The sequence below is a fragment of the Lethenteron reissneri genome, chromosome 71 (genome assembly GCF_015708825.2).
Source record: "Lethenteron reissneri isolate LAM-NWPU_2019-01 chromosome 71, ASM1570882v1, whole genome shotgun sequence".
Classification (NCBI taxonomy): Eukaryota; Metazoa; Chordata; class Hyperoartia; order Petromyzontiformes; family Petromyzontidae; genus Lethenteron; species Lethenteron reissneri.
The window spans coordinates 3,637,563-3,653,174 of record NC_083849.1 but is presented as its reverse complement, the minus strand read 5'-3'; the positions used below and the strand labels follow the sequence as shown (position 1 = coordinate 3,653,174).

General features: G+C 51.6%; 1 pseudogene; it reads left to right on the top strand.

Annotated features, from left to right (window-relative positions):
* Positions 1–15,311, top strand: part of LOC133361109 (NACHT, LRR and PYD domains-containing protein 3-like) — a 90,504-nt pseudogene extending 75,193 nt beyond the window's left edge.
* The last annotated feature ends 301 nt before the right edge of the window (positions 15,312–15,612 follow it).

Below are 15,612 nucleotides of genomic sequence, written 5' to 3'. Positions count from 1 at the left end.
GCTGTTTTGCAAGTACCATTTAAAGCAAACATGCAGTGATCACCCACAAAGACAAATATTTCCCGTGTAGCCTTAACAGACTGTTGGGGCAAGTACTGGCACAGCACACGAAGAGGTGAGAGGCCAACACCACGCCCGGCCACCTTTGTCTCCCCAATGGCGATGTTTACACATCGCACCAGGTACTCATTTGAGGCTGAGTCACTAGGGGGGGGGGCAGAACTGATTCTCTTGGGCATGAGAAAGGTATCGAACTCGGGTCGCCTGGTCCGTAGCACAGCAGGCTAACCGTTGCACTACTGCTCCCCGCATAGGTGCTGACATACAAACACACACAAAGACGTGAGTCTTCTACTGTTTTTACTACCAGGCCCCTCACCCACTCACCCCTTTCCACCACCACCACTCACCCCTCTTCACACCTCATCATCCCCTACTCTCTGCCCACAACCCCCATCCCTCCTCTTAACCCCCCAGTCAGCATCTCTTCTCTATTTGTAGCTTGGTGAGATGCTCACTGACGGAGAAGTCGGTCTTTTCGCTCAGCCTCATCCTCGTGGCCAACACAGGATTGAAGAATCTCGCGTAAGCTTTGCTGCTCGTTTCTCACACGTGCCCTGTGTGCACACCGTGGTTATGATTGGTGCAACACGTTCAGAAGTAAACATTGAAATATGAATGCAGCAATCCTGCTGCCTCTACATGACAAAGCTGAGTAAAATCATTGACAATGACCTAATCGCCTAGAATACACCAATCGCTTCAGATTCAGAACTGAATTCGGAGTGAATCTGGATAGAGCCTGGATACTGGACTGTTTTATTTATTTATCGAGTAAAGCCAACTGAGATATTAGCTCTTTTGCAGATAATAGCTCATCGAAGTGGCTTATCATATATTGGCATTTATAGCAGCCAATTAATATAAACGCATGTTTCTAAATCTGGAAAGCAAAAACCGGAAAACCTGAACAATATTATTAACTCAGAACAAATCGCATCTCTTGAGATCCCTGAACTGAATCAGAATTGTGCCTTCATATAGCTTGGATGGGTGACCACCATGCATAACAAGGTTTTATAGGCACTAGAGGCAAGGGCAGCGAAATCCATTGTGGTATTGTACTTCTTTGATGAATACATTTGATTATCATAGAGATATAACACTTCCGACGCTTTACTCACATAGAGATCTCCAGTTTCCTTCACTTGATTAGCATACAAGTCTCACATTTCAACACTTTATTTTGCATAGAAATCTCAAATTTCCTCCACTTGATCAACGTATAGCAACGTATAGATGAGATAATTCCACATGCCTGTAATCCAGCACTGTGGAGGGGGGTGGAGGCGAGGGTTTAGAAGATCGGGCAAAATGACATGTTGTGAAACTCACCATGGTCATCGAGGAGGCATATCCTGGGGTTGCCAACAGAAAGAGGTACAACAGAGTTCGCAGACGAATATCCTTTGTCTCTTTTGTATAGGATAGAATGTTCAACTCTCGCATGCGTAGGTTTTTTTGTCCCCCAAGTACCCTGGTTCCCTCCAACATGTATACACACTCTCTATATGGGTGAAAACATCTTAACGTATAAGTCAAATAAAATGTTTTACAAACTCTCTACAGTAAAAAAGTGCGTGCCTTTCTGGCACAAATCTGTCACTCAGAAGCACAATTACGTGAAACTCAAACTCAGCATCAATTATAAAGATTCTAAACAATAAGAATATATGTATACAAACTATCTACAGTAAAAAAATCAAGTTGTGAGTTCGTTTTTGTATGCAAGTGCACAGAGATGGATTTTGAGTTGTTACTTAAATGTAGTGATGTAGTCGAGTGTGTGGATTGCTTCGGGGAGGTTGTTCCAGAGGTGTGGTGCTGCAAATGAGAAAGATCCATCTAAACTCGTGTTTTTTTAATGGGTTTAGGTGGTTGCAGGAGTGTTTGGATTGAAGAGCAAAGTGATCTGTTGTTTTGCTTGATCTGTATGTTTCTAATGCAAGGTGGAACTTGGTTGTGTATTGATTAGTATGTTATTAGTATGATTTTCCTATCCATGTGGTTTTAGGCTGAGTGACAACAAGATTACAGACAGCGGCCTCAAATTTTTGGCAGACGGAATGGTGGGGAGAGAAGGAAGTTTGGAAACGTTAGAGTGAGTATTGCTTTGATGCACTCACACACGTACTTATGAAACAACCACCAGTCGCCATTCATTACTAAGTTGGGGTAATGTTGCCACATCGTTTGTGAGGTGTTGAAGGATTGCTGAGAGGAGATCACTGGACAGACGTCACGCTGGCAAGATGTTAACTACCTTGTCTGTTATACAGAAGGTTGTGGGTTCGATACTGACCCTGACGCCTACTTTACTTTACCAAGTGTTAACATCCCCAGTGTTTAACAGTACTGTACTCTCTTTATTTCTCAGCCAGCACTGGTATAAACATGGGCATTTTCGTTATTTTCTATCATGTGTATCAACAGGTGCTTGTACATACACATGTCCACGTACACTTGCACCCCACACTCTCTTTTGGCCTCCCCTCCCCCTCTCCGTCCAATACGTTGGCGTGTGCAACAATAGTTGCTTGCGCACAACCACGTCCACGTCGCCGACTCTCGTGTACCACGTCGTGCATTCTTTTGGCCCCGCCCCCCTCCCCCTCCCGATATGTTCTACGTAGCACTTCGTGCCTTCTTTTAGCCCCGCCCCCCTCCCTCCCGATACGTTCCATTCATTGGCTACCACATTCTGATGAGCCCCCCCCCCTCTCCTCCCCCCTCAACTTGCATTTAAGGGATTACATCTTGAATCCTTGCCTCACTTGATGCAGCAAATCTGGCTGTGACGGTCCCACCTGATGACGGAGACTTGTGTTACCTCCGAAACGTGATTTTTATTGTTTTATTTTTTATTAATTTCATTTTTTACCTACGTGACTTTACCGAAAGAACTAAGAGTATGAATCCTTGCAGTCACGAAAGCTTCAAATCTAGAATATATATTTGGAGTTTGCATGTTTTCTCCATGGTCGTGTGGGTTGTTTTTCCAGGTTCTCCATTTTTTTTACAGTTTCTCCGTTTTTTTCCTCCACATTTAGAATCAACATTATGCATTTAGAATGGTTGGCTGCTATATATTTGCACGTAATAAGCCACTTCGTTCAGTGATCGTTTGTGGCTAGGTCACTTCTGAAAAAGAGCTACATAGGACAGTAGGCCTTTCCTTGTAAAAAGAAATAGTTGAGTTTTAATAGACCCAGGTTTTATGGTTTGACGTATCGAGATGGATGGCAATTGCACCTCCATGCCATCTCGCTGCGTTATAGCTGGCCGCCAATCAGATTATTTTTGTGAGCATCGATTTATGTGCCCTCCATTTTTTTCGGAGGGAAACTGCTTTCAACTGTCCTGTAGCAGCCTACACCAGCCTATGACATAGAGGCAGATCTTGACACCACTGGTACTATCCATCAGCAAGTCCACACAGCTTCACATCCTCCTGTACCACATCAGCTCATCTCTTCTCTAGCCAGTGCAGTAGCTGTTTTTCCCCATGTATTTGGCCAACAAAAACGTATTGCACATGCAGTGGGTGTGTATGCAGGTTACATAACATAGCCAACGCAGCCTTGCCTGCCAGAATAGCTCACCGATGAGACTGTGTCCAGATCTTTTAAGAATATGCGAGTTCCTCGCACAATCCAGCCTAATTAAACACAGGATGGATTGTTGGGAGGCTGGCCTGAATGTGTCAAACCAGTGCAGATGTTCCCTCAGACGGGTCCAGATTTAGCAAGCATGGAGAAGGAGGGGCATAACTGGAGCTGAGAAGACTGGAGCTTTGTGTGGAGCGTCAGGCCAGGCAGCTTCGACGCAGCATGATGCAAATGATAAAAAGATAACGCCGCTCGACTGATTTGTATTGAACCCTCTGCTGCCAAACTGGAAATAGTTATGAGCACACTGTCCAAGTATGAGAACTCCTGCATTATCTCCTCAACTGCTTCACCGCTCTTGAGGAGTTGAGGGGATGGAGTGTTCAATTGACACAATACCCAGGGAGGTGCTTTTTTGTGTGGCTAATGGTGAGGCTCCATCTCTCAGTGGCACAAGATTTAGCAGCAGATTTTCCAACTCCTCAAAGTCAACAGCAATTTAAAGGTCAACATACATAACGCGGTTGACCATTGTATGTGTAACGGGTTCCGGAGACACTTGTAGATGTAACTTCTTTATTACAATACAACACTCCAACAGTCCTGATACTCTGTTACAGCCTAGGTACACAGCCTAGCTACGCAGCCTAGATACTCTAGATACTCTACTCTGGCTACGCTCGCCCTCACAAGGTCGTAGCGTCGGGACTTCCAGAGTCCCAGCGCTGGCTCTCACAGCATCCCAGGGTCTTCAGATGGCTGGTCGTGGGTCTTGCGTCTTGAGTTACAACTGGGCCCCGATCGTCCAGGGAGCTCTCCTTTTATGCCTGGTCCGACGAGGGGTGGGGCCGTGTGCACCACCAGACATCCCACAAAGCACACACAGCCCCCCCCCCCCCCCCCCCGTTGGCGGCGCCAAAAAGGCTTAAGCGCCTGGGAACCCAACGCCTGGCGCCCAAAGGCTTAAAAGCGTCTGGACCCCCTGGGAACCCAGTGCCTGGCGCCCAGAGGCTTACGCGTCTGGACCCACCTGGGAACCCAGAGCCTACAGCAGCCCCTCCCTTCTTATGTCACTACATTACCCCCCTCTACGTAGCCTCCAGCCGACCCGGCTGTCAAAAAAAAATACAATTGTACAAGAAATTATTTGTTAACCATCAGAATGAGTGTGTGACAATCAAGAAAAAAAAATGAGAAGAAAGCGCCTCTCCCCCTCCTGTGGTCACCGATGCAGAACAACACTGTATAAACACATATATGCAGGATGAACGCACGCCCCAATCGCCCACTATACATGATGGCAAGGTGAGTGGCGTCGCGTTGGGACGAGAGTTCGTGGGCGGGGGTCATGAAAATTGTTTGAGTTTTGAGCGAGTCCGAGTGGCAGGTCCATCGGTCGCGACGGAGGCGGGAGGGGACCGACGACCCGCTGTTGCGCTTGTGTCCTGGGTCGCTGATCCCGCGGGCAAGCTTGTTCCCGCTTGGTCGGCCGAGGCAGATTTCATTCCCAAGGCACCTGAGGGCGGGACAGCGGGACCTGCCCGAGAGTTAGAAGCAGCATCATCGCGGCGCGGCTCGTCAGACATGTCGCGCTCTCGGCCCCAGAGAAGTGAAGGAGGTGTGTAGGTTTGAATGTAAGGTTTTAGACGTGACGGGTGCACGAACCAACGTCGCTTGTCATGCTGGATCCTGACACACTGCGGGCGGAGAACGCGAATAATAACAACCGGGCCTCTCCAAGGCTTAAGCAATTTTGAGGAAGTAGCCAATGGTACCTGCGGGCAGTGGAGCCAGGCGCGGTCCCCTTCCACCCAAACGTGGCGGGATGTGCGGAGATTCCGCAACCGCTCGTTGGCAAGCTGACGGGCTTCTGAGTTATTTTGAGCAGCCTCCCGGGCATCCATGAGACGACGCACATTAGCACGGATGTGGTCGGCAATCTTAGCCTTAGGTGCGGGCTGTTTAATGTGCAATTGTACGTCGATTGGGGGGCAAACCTCCCTACCATACATAAGATAGAATGGCGAGTACCCCGTGGCAGCATGGGGCGCCATTCTATAGGCGGCCAAGACACCAGGTAATATGGAGATCCCAATCAGTCTGTGACTCAGACACCTGGTGGCTTAGCATGGAGGTAAGTGTCCTATGTAATCGCTCGACCATACCATCAGTCTGGGGGTGATATGGCGAGGTGCGAATTTTGTGTGTCCCTAGCAGGTTGCACACATCCCGCAACAGCGTGGAAGAGAAATTTTTCCCTTGGTCGGTCAGCAGGCGTTCGGGAGCACCCTTGTCCAGGACGTAGCCCTGGAAAAAGGCCTCCGTAATGGCTGCTGCAGACTGGTTGGGGAGTGGCCAGGCCATGGCCCATCGGGTAAAATATTCGACCCCAACCAAAAGGTACTTACTACCCTGAGGAGTAGCGGGAAACGGACCCAAAATATCCAATGCGACGATCTCATTGACCCGGGAAACTTTAATGGATTGGAGCGGCGGGCAGGACGGCCTAGCAGGTGGTTTCCGCCGTGCACATTCTGTGCAACCTTGCACAAGGTCAGCCACATCGTTTGCCATGCCCGGCCAGAAAAATTCCAATTGGATTTTAGCTAGTGTTTTCTGAACACCCAAGTGCAAGAGGCGACTGTGGGTTTCCCACACAAGTCGCCCCCGCAGGGAGATGGGCACCACCAATGTGTGGGATTGGGACCCCCCATCCCAATGCATGAGGACGCCTTCCCGGATGACATATGATACGGGGCCCCCCTGCCCCCTGTGACCCTCGGCATCCCTAGCGCGGCGTCTCAATTTGAGGAGGGAGACGTCTTCCATCTGAAGACGTCCCCAGTCATCCAACCCGAGGCCCAGCAATGCGTCCTGCGGAACTTGCGTGGAGGGAGCCCCGTGGGCCCCGACCCCATCCCCGGCCGCGGCCGCAAGGGATGGGGGCGGTACCCCGTCAGGCTGCCTACAACGCCCCGCACCCAAAAAACAAGCACAGCGCCCATTGTTCGGCAGTCGCGACAACCCGTCGGCGTTCCCGTGTTGAATCCCCTTGCGGTAAATGACAGTGAACGCAAAATCCTGGAGGATCTCGAGCCAACGCGAGAGCTGTCCAGATGGTTGGTCCACTCGCAAGGCGTATTGTAGCACCGCATGGTCGGAGCGTACTGTGAAATGCCTGCCATACACGTATGGCCTGTACTGCTTTATGAAAAAAACGATAGCAAGCAATTCGCGGCGCGTCACGCAGTAACGTTGCTCCGCGGGCGACAGCACCCTGCTGCCATAGGCGATGACGCGCTCCACTCCATTGACAATTTGCAACAGCACCCCTCCAATTCCGGTGTTGCTGGCGTCTGTATCCAGAATGAACGGAGTGGTAAAATCTGGATAAGACAGGGTAGGAGCATCGACCAGTGCTTTTCGGACGGCATTGAAAGATGCCTGTTCTAACTCTCCCCAGCGGAATTTGACCCCTTTGGCCGTTAATGCGTGGAGGGGCTTCGCGATGGATGCGAATCCCGCAACAAATCGTCGATAATATGAGGCGAAGCCGATAAAACTCCGCACCTCCCCAACAGAGGTAGGAGTTGGCCATGAGCGCACGCAATTTGTCTTTTCGGGGTCCGTGGCAATTCCCGAGCGGCTGACAATATGGCCCAAATAACGAACCGAATCCCTCATGAGGTGGCACTTTTGTAGTTTGAATTTGAGGTTAGCCGTTCGCATTTTAAGGAAAACTGCCTTCAATCGCGTGAGGTGTTCATCAAAAGTTTTGCTGAACACGATTACATCGTCGAGGTAGATTAGGCAAGAATCCCACTGGAGCCCAGCGAGGACCAGCTCCATCAGGCGCTGGAACGTCGCCGGGGCCGAGTGAAGACCCATGGGAAGTCTGTTGAATTGGAACAGTCCCTGCGGCGTGCAAAAGGCCGTCTTTGGTTTGGATGCGTCATCAAGGGGTAGCTGCCAAAACCCCGAGAGGAGATCCAAGGTGGAGAAGTAATGCGCACCTGCTAAGGCATCGAGCGACTCGTCCATCCTGGGAAGCGGGTAGGCGTCGGTCACAGAAATCTTATTAAGTTTCCTGAAGTCAACACAAAAGCGGAGGCTCCCGTCGTGCTTCTTAACAAGAACGATCGGCGCCCCCCATGGGCTATTTGATGGCGCAATGACATCGGCCGCCAACATATCGTTGACGGCCACCCGTACATGTTCCTTTTCGGCCGGGCTCAACCGGAATGGGTTTTGACGAATTGGAGCGGCATCACCCGTGTCGATGTGGTGGCTTAGCAATTTAGTGCAGCCAATGTCGAATTTGTTTTGACTGAAAACGTCGGCGAAATCGCTCAGCAGCGTGCGTAATTTAGCATGCTGTAATGGTGACAAATCGGCAGAAGTGGAGCAAAGCGCGTCGAGCCATCCTGTGTCAGGACCTGGCTTGGCAACGGAAGAGAACTCGCCCCCTACGTGACCCACGATCACATCTTCTGGCGGGGCTGGCGTCGCGTGAGCAAGCACCATTCCCTGACAGATAACGGCCGTTTCCCATCCCGCGTTAAGGACCTGGATAAAGGGGTCGTGGTCGCTTCGCACGAGCGTTTGTGCACACACGAGGTCCGGCACCCGCTCAGCTGAACGCGAAGGCCCGATCACAGCACCCCCCATGAACGCGTCGTAATCAAGAGGTTTACGAAACCGGAGGGGAACTAACATCTGAGAGCCAGGAGGAATGTGAATTGTGCACGCCACCAACGCCTGCACCGTCGTAGATGCGGAGTGCAACCGAGTGGGTGTGGGTAGGAAGGCCATGCGTCGGCCGGAGGGGAGCTCAATACACCCTTTGTTAATGAGAATTTTAATGGGCATCTTCCCCAAGAAATCTGTTCCGAGGAGGCACGGAACGGCGAGGGTTGATGAGACCAAAATGGGCCCAACTAATTGGACGTCAGCAATGCGGATCTGAGCATTGATCCGTCCGGTGATGCCCAACGAACCCCCATTTGCGGCATAGCATGGCACATCAACTGGCTGCAAGGGACGGCATGTATCGGGCAAAATGTTATAAATTATGTCTGAAATGATGGTCGCCGACGCACCCGTATCGATCAACATACGAACATCAACGCCCTCGATGGAACCCACTACGGCAGAGGACCCTGCCGCAGCGGCAACGACCCTATGGGCCAACTCGGACCATTGACCCGGTCCGAGCGCCCGGTTGTTCAATGATGGGCCCGAATCCCCCTCCTCCGAAGCATGACCCCCCTGTGTGGTGTGAGGGTGCGTGCTTGTTGTAAATGGGGGCCGAGAGTGCGAGGTGTCGTGACTCGCCTGGGTATGCCGAGGATAAGGTGGTGGCCGAGGCGCCGGAGGTCCTGAAGTCTGGCGTCGGGGGACCCGGCAGCCGGACGCCACATGGCCCCGAAGGCCACAGTTGTGGCAGACGATGGACGCTCCGTCCTGGCGTGAGGTTGGCCGGTCCCGCTGGTGGTGATCTCGCTGGGATCGCCAGTTGGACGATCCGCGATTTTCTGTTGCTGCGAAGGCCTGATGAGGCCCCGAATGCACGTCATAGGCTTGTGCATCAGGTGGGCCTGCGCAGGCGGCGATGGTCGTGTCCTCATCGCAATGTAGGTGTGCTTGGATGCACCTGGCAGCACGTAGCGACGTGAAGTCGTCGTCGTCGTCGGCTGTCGGCATGGCAACTCGAAGCTGGCGGGCCAAGCTCATGAGCTTCTGCAGCACGAGTGACTCCACAGCGTCTTCATCCATGCGATGGTAGGCAACCTTCGCCATGGCCAGCAGCGCGCTGCGGTACCCCATCGCCGACTCGGAGGCCTTCTTCCTCCTCGCATCGAAGCGGTGACGTGCTTCGGATGGGGGTCCATAAATCAGCCGCATCTGATGAAGGGCATCCGTGAGCGTGGCACATTTCGCGCGTGGCACAGCAAGGAGTGCTGCGAGGGAGTCGTCGTCGAGCATGGCCGGGAGGCCCTGGAGCGCTTCATACTCCGACCAGCCGGACGTCTCTATAAGAGAGACGAACCGGCGTTCGAACGCTGCCCACTCACCCCCCTCTGAAGAAAATGCCTTGAGTGCTGGCAGGCGTTGCTGGACGTGAGCCAAGCTTCCGTTGCCTGGCAACCCGGCTGAAGCTGGCTGCACGTTCGCAGCGCTCTCACTCGGCGGTTGCCAACAGCTGTCACTGGGCGGTGAGGGACGCAGCGCTGATGACGCGGCGTTGCTGGGTCGCAAACAGCTGTCAGCCGGCGGTGAGGGACGCAGCGCTGATGACGCGGCGTTGCTAGGATGCCAACAGCTGTCACCCGGCGGTGAGGGACGCAGCGCTGATGACGCGGCGTCATCGGGATGGCCCACGCTGGGCCCGGAAGTGACGTCGCTCCCAGCGGTCACTGCTCCCCCCGCAGAAGTGACGACACACCCGGATGTGTTTGTGTTGGAGCCGGCGGGATGGCGCGGTCGCTGCGCCGCCTCTCTCCCTGCTGCCTCCGCCTGTGAGCGACGCATCTCGCCCAGGATGGAGACGGTGGCGTGGAGCAGCTCGGTGAGGCGAAGCAGCGTTTCCTCCATTGTTGCTCCCGACGCTGGAGGAGGATCGGCAGGTGTGGTGGATGCCTGCTCAGCCGGCGGTGCGGCGTCGTTGTCGGCCCGAGTTGGCTGCCCCGTCGCCGCTTGCTCCTCAACATCGCCGTCAGGACTGAAGGTACGTGGCTTACTTCTTGTCTCCATTGCCACCTCTGACGCCAAATGTAACGGGTTCCGGAGACACTTGTAGATGTAACTTCTTTATTACAATACAACACTCCAACAGTCCTGATACTCTGTTACAGCCTAGGTACACAGCCTAGCTACGCAGCCTAGATACTCTAGATACTCTACTCTGGCTACGCTCGCCCTCACAAGGTCGTAGCGTCGGGACTTCCAGAGTCCCAGCGCTGGCTCTCACAGCATCCCAGGGTCTTCAGATGGCTGGTCGTGGGTCTTGCGTCTTGAGTTACAACTGGGCCCCGATCGTCCAGGGAGCTCTCCTTTTATGCCTGGTCCGACGAGGGGTGGGGCCGTGTGCGCCACCAGACATCCCACAGAGCACACACAGCCCCCCCCCCCCCCGTTGGCGGCGCCAAAAAGGCTTAAGCGCCTGGGAACCCAACGCCTGGCGCCCAAAGGCTTAAAAGCGTCTGGACCCCCTGGGAACCCAGTGCCTGGCGCCCAGAGGCTTATGCGTCTGGACCCACCTGGGAACCCAGAGCCTACAGCAGCCCCTCCCTTCTTATGTCACTACATATGTATAACAGATGGAAATTCCCTAAGATCTATGTGATCAAAAATATGTGAAATAATGTAGGAGCCAGAGAACATTCCTGTTACACCCCAATGTGAAGAGGAAATGGCTCTGACTCCTGGCTACGAAGCTTTATCCAGGCCTGCCCACCATCACGAAGGTCCTTATTGAGTCTGAGCAGAGAGTCAGGTACCCCAAAACCACGAAGAATAACCCAGAGCCCAGGCCTATTGATGGTCATCTTCTTTAGTATGGCTGATGTAGATGCACAGCAACAACTGCAAATGCAGGTGGTCAAGCAAGCAGAGTGTATCGCTGTGATATCTCCTTCGTATTTGTGGATCAGGGCATTACATCATTACACGTTGAACAGACTGTTCTGGATGACCACAGTCACACACTGGAAAGTTTATAATTTTCCAGTTGTGCATCAGGTATCCACATCTGCCATGATCTGTGCAGTGGATGCGGTTTAGGGTGGACCATGAGCTTCGTGGAAGATCAAACCCTGGGATCTTCTGCGTTGGGTCTTTCACAAGGTGTTTGTTTGTGAGTTCTTTTGAACTCTATTCAGCTCGCCAAGCTTCATCAGGATTGAATTCGCATTATGTCAGGTTAAGCGCATGTGGTCCAAAAGGGCTTGGCATGACTTCAAGTGCTGACGAGGGACGGTATTGAGGCGACTGTTTTCCTCAATTCGAGTGTTGCAGCGTTGCGGTGGATGGGTGGGGGAGAGATGGTATCATATTGATGGTATCATATTGATGGTATCATCATATTGATGGTATCATAGGCCTTGTCCAGGTCAATAAAGCAGCGATGTAGGTCCTGCTGAAATTCCCTACACTCCTGCTGGACAGCCCCGTTCTAAAACCACATTGGGGCTCCGCAAACCTCTCCTCAGCATGTTTGGCAAAGTGATATGTCCCAGCAGTTGTTGCAATTAATACAGTCCCTCTTTTTAAACATGCAGTCCACCAGGGCTACCTTCCAGTCCTGCAGAACCCATCCTGTGGGTTCTGGGTGGTGATAGGTATGGCACTACCATTGACTTGTTTTATTCAATTAAATAATTATTAGTGATCACGGGCTACTGAGGCAGATGTCATCTGCCACAGAGATCGAGGCAGTACCGGTCCAGCTCCCGACACAGGAGTGTCAGCCCCTCCTCCACAGTGAATGTTCACACATTCCACTTGGCCACTAGTCGTGGCTTTTTGTGGCCAGCATCATGCCCGGCTGCCGTTTTCTCCCTCATGGCAATGTTTACACATCGCACCAGTTACTCATTTGAAGCTGAGTCGACCTAGCGGATGCCCATGACCGATTCAGATACTCATCACTGGTGTTGAGCAGGAATCGAACTCGGATCGCCGGGTTTGTAGTGCAGCACGCTAACTGCTAAACGGTATATAACAACAACCGCCATTCGCCACTAAGTGGTGGTGACATCACCATGACGCTTGTGCCAGGCTAGGTGCACCTTGAGGCCACATGAAGCGTCGAACGCCCGCTGGCAGGAGGGCAGACCCAGGTGCCACGGGTCGACTGACTGAGAAATATACACACATACACATGTAATGTGAGGATATATCCGGGTGGTTGATGGATCACGCCTCGTTACGATGATTGGCTCTACCAGTCCTGGCCCATAGTCAATGGGGGGAAGTCTAGGGACGTGGCCCTGACGTAATGGGAAGGTGACATCTGTAAGTAGAGGATTGGATCTGCTGGCTTTAGCCACAGCCAATGGGGGGACGAGTCAGGGACGCGGTCCTGGGATCGTACGATGGAGTCTAGAAGATTCCATGGAGGTTAACCAGGATTGGTGGAAAGGTACCACGTGACCCGGGTATTAAAAGGGGTGGAGACGGACAACACGTGATCAGATCTGGAACGAACGGAGGGTGAGGTTACGCTGGAGCGGGGTCCAGGCTGCCACGTGGCCGCGCGTGTCTCTCTCTTTCTCCCTCTCTCGCTGTCTGTTAGCAGCGTGAAGGAGTAAGACAGGAGTGTTGTGAACGAAAGACAAATAAAGACCCGATTCCAGAAGTCGCTTCCACGACCTTTATTACACACACATTCACACATACAAATGCAGATTCACACAGTTGTCAAGAAACATGAACACACGTATACAAATATCACAGTTTAACCCCATTAACCTCAACAGCAATTAGCTCTTTTAAAGCTGGCCCTTTTAAAGCTGGCATGCGGTGATCACACACAGTAGGTAATGACACACACGAATCTTCCACATTTTTACACAACCAAGCCCCTCACACGCTCACCCCTCCCCCACCCCCCCCCCCACTCTCGATTCACAACCCTCACTACTTCTCTCAGCCCCCACTCAACGTCTCTTCTCTTCCCTCTAGTCTGCAGCGTTGTTCACTGACGGACAAATCGATCCCGGCCCTCCGTGCCATCATCAGCACCAACAAATCATTGAGGAGTCTTTGGTAAGCTCTGCTGCTCATATCTCGCACATGTTTTGTGTAAGTGTAATAACGACTTGACACACTTCCCTTGAGATGGCACTTGTCTTATTGAAGACACTTGACATCAGGTGGAGACCCCACTGCAACAGCCCCGAGTCTCCTGCACATCTCTCTTATATACCAACCGAGGCCACGCCCCCCTTCTCGATCATTCTTGCTCACTCTGGACGCTCGCTCCACCGGCAGACTCTTCCGTCACCTGACCACGCTCCCTTATCGATCATTCCCGTAGCCACCAGTCCCTTCGCACCAGTGGCGGCTCCTGCAAAATCTCTCAGGGGGGGAAAATGTCTGGATGATTGATAAGGATAAGGTCCACCCATGTAATGGATAAATTAACAGCTTAAGCATGTAAAGGCAACTTCACTTCTTTAATATTAATGAAAAATAAAGTGACTCTTACAATACATCTTGTTTGTTTATATACTCACTATTAAAACAAACCACTCAAGTTTATTTTATTAAAGATTCCACTAGGTAGCGATAAATTATATTGTTGGATGAAACGTGCTTACGTATGATGACGTAAGCACGTATGATGACGTAAGCACGTATGATGACGTAAGCACGTTGGGGCTTGCCCTCCCGGAGCCATAGATAATGCATTGGAGCGCCCCCGTTCGAAAAAAAACATCTTTGAATGTAAGTCTATGGGGCCACTCGGGGCGATTCTCAGCCGGAGTGAAATCGCCCCAAAAGAGGCGGTACTCCACAGAACGTGACATGACGCTGATTGGACTATATCCAGAGGCTGCAGTGACGGCTAGCGTGACTGTGGTTGAATGACATTGGTGGTGCGTCGCCCAATCGCCCTAATGAAGAAACCGCCCCTTCTTCGCACTCACAACTGATACCCCTGTCATTACCTCCCGTGGCCACTAGTGCATTCGCACTGTCGGCTGACTCCCTTGTCATTACCTCCCATGGCCACTAGTTCACTAACGGCGCATATAGGCTCTAATGCACTGTTATTATTATTCATTATTACTACTCCTAAAAACAAATGGCCCGTCTTCATAGCACGTTTGTTTGCTATAAAGAAGGGCCATTGCCTGAAGTGGGAGTCGTAGTGGAGTATATCCCAGTGCATTTAATATTCATCATATCAGACCCAGCCACGTGACAAAACCACTTTAAATGCACCCAATCTCATCCAAACTGGAAGATAACCAGGATTGTCCCTGGATAATGTTTGGATGGGCGACTACTGAGCATTAAAAAACAGGTGTTATAGGTTGCAATGCTACACTGTGGGCAACAAAGTGCAATTTACAGTACAGTACACCATTGTACTGTACTATGGTGCCAAATCTGTGGCCCCTGCCATCACCGACCTGCATTGTCCCACGGGGTGAAATATGGCAAAGCAGCTCCAATAGCGTGGGGAGACCTTCATCGAGTGTGGTTGTTGTTGAGGTTGCGCTGGTTACAAGCTGTGAGGGGATGCCTGAGGCTCCGCGTGAACCCTGCGTCAGCGTGAGCCTCTCTCTTTGTGCTGCAGGATCATAGAGAATGGCTTCAGTGAGAAGAAGATGAATGAGATGAAGTTAAAATGGACTCACAGAAGAGACCTGGATATTTAGATTTAAGCTGAGAGGCGACGCTGACGCTGCAGCAGACGGAGCTGCCCTACACGCGACTCACACAGCAGTCCGGCTCATTTCACTCCCGGGGCTCTGATCGCCGAAAGACGAGCGGGAGCCCTGTGAGCTCCACATGGAGCCGAGGGTGAATGTGGCTTCATGATACTGGACATTATGGTGATGATGATGACTATGATGATGTGTACGTTTGTTTATGAATATGTGATATAGGGGAGCAGTGTTGGGGGATATAGGGGAGGAGTTGAAGGGGGATGTAGGGGAGGGGTGATGGGGGAGGTAGGAGGAGGTGGAGGGAGGATGGATTTTAAAAGCTCTGGCAGCTCGCCCTGGTTTCACTCCGAGTCCGAATGTTTTGCATGGATGTGTGTACACAGGGGGTGTATACACATAGTCGTACACATTTCCTTGTCTCTTTATGTATAAGTCCAATTAGCCACCCTATATCTGTTTTATATTTATGTATTTTTATATCCGTTATTGCGCTATGATTGGTCTAAAAATAATCTGTTCAGGCCAAGTTGCGCTACAGGAAA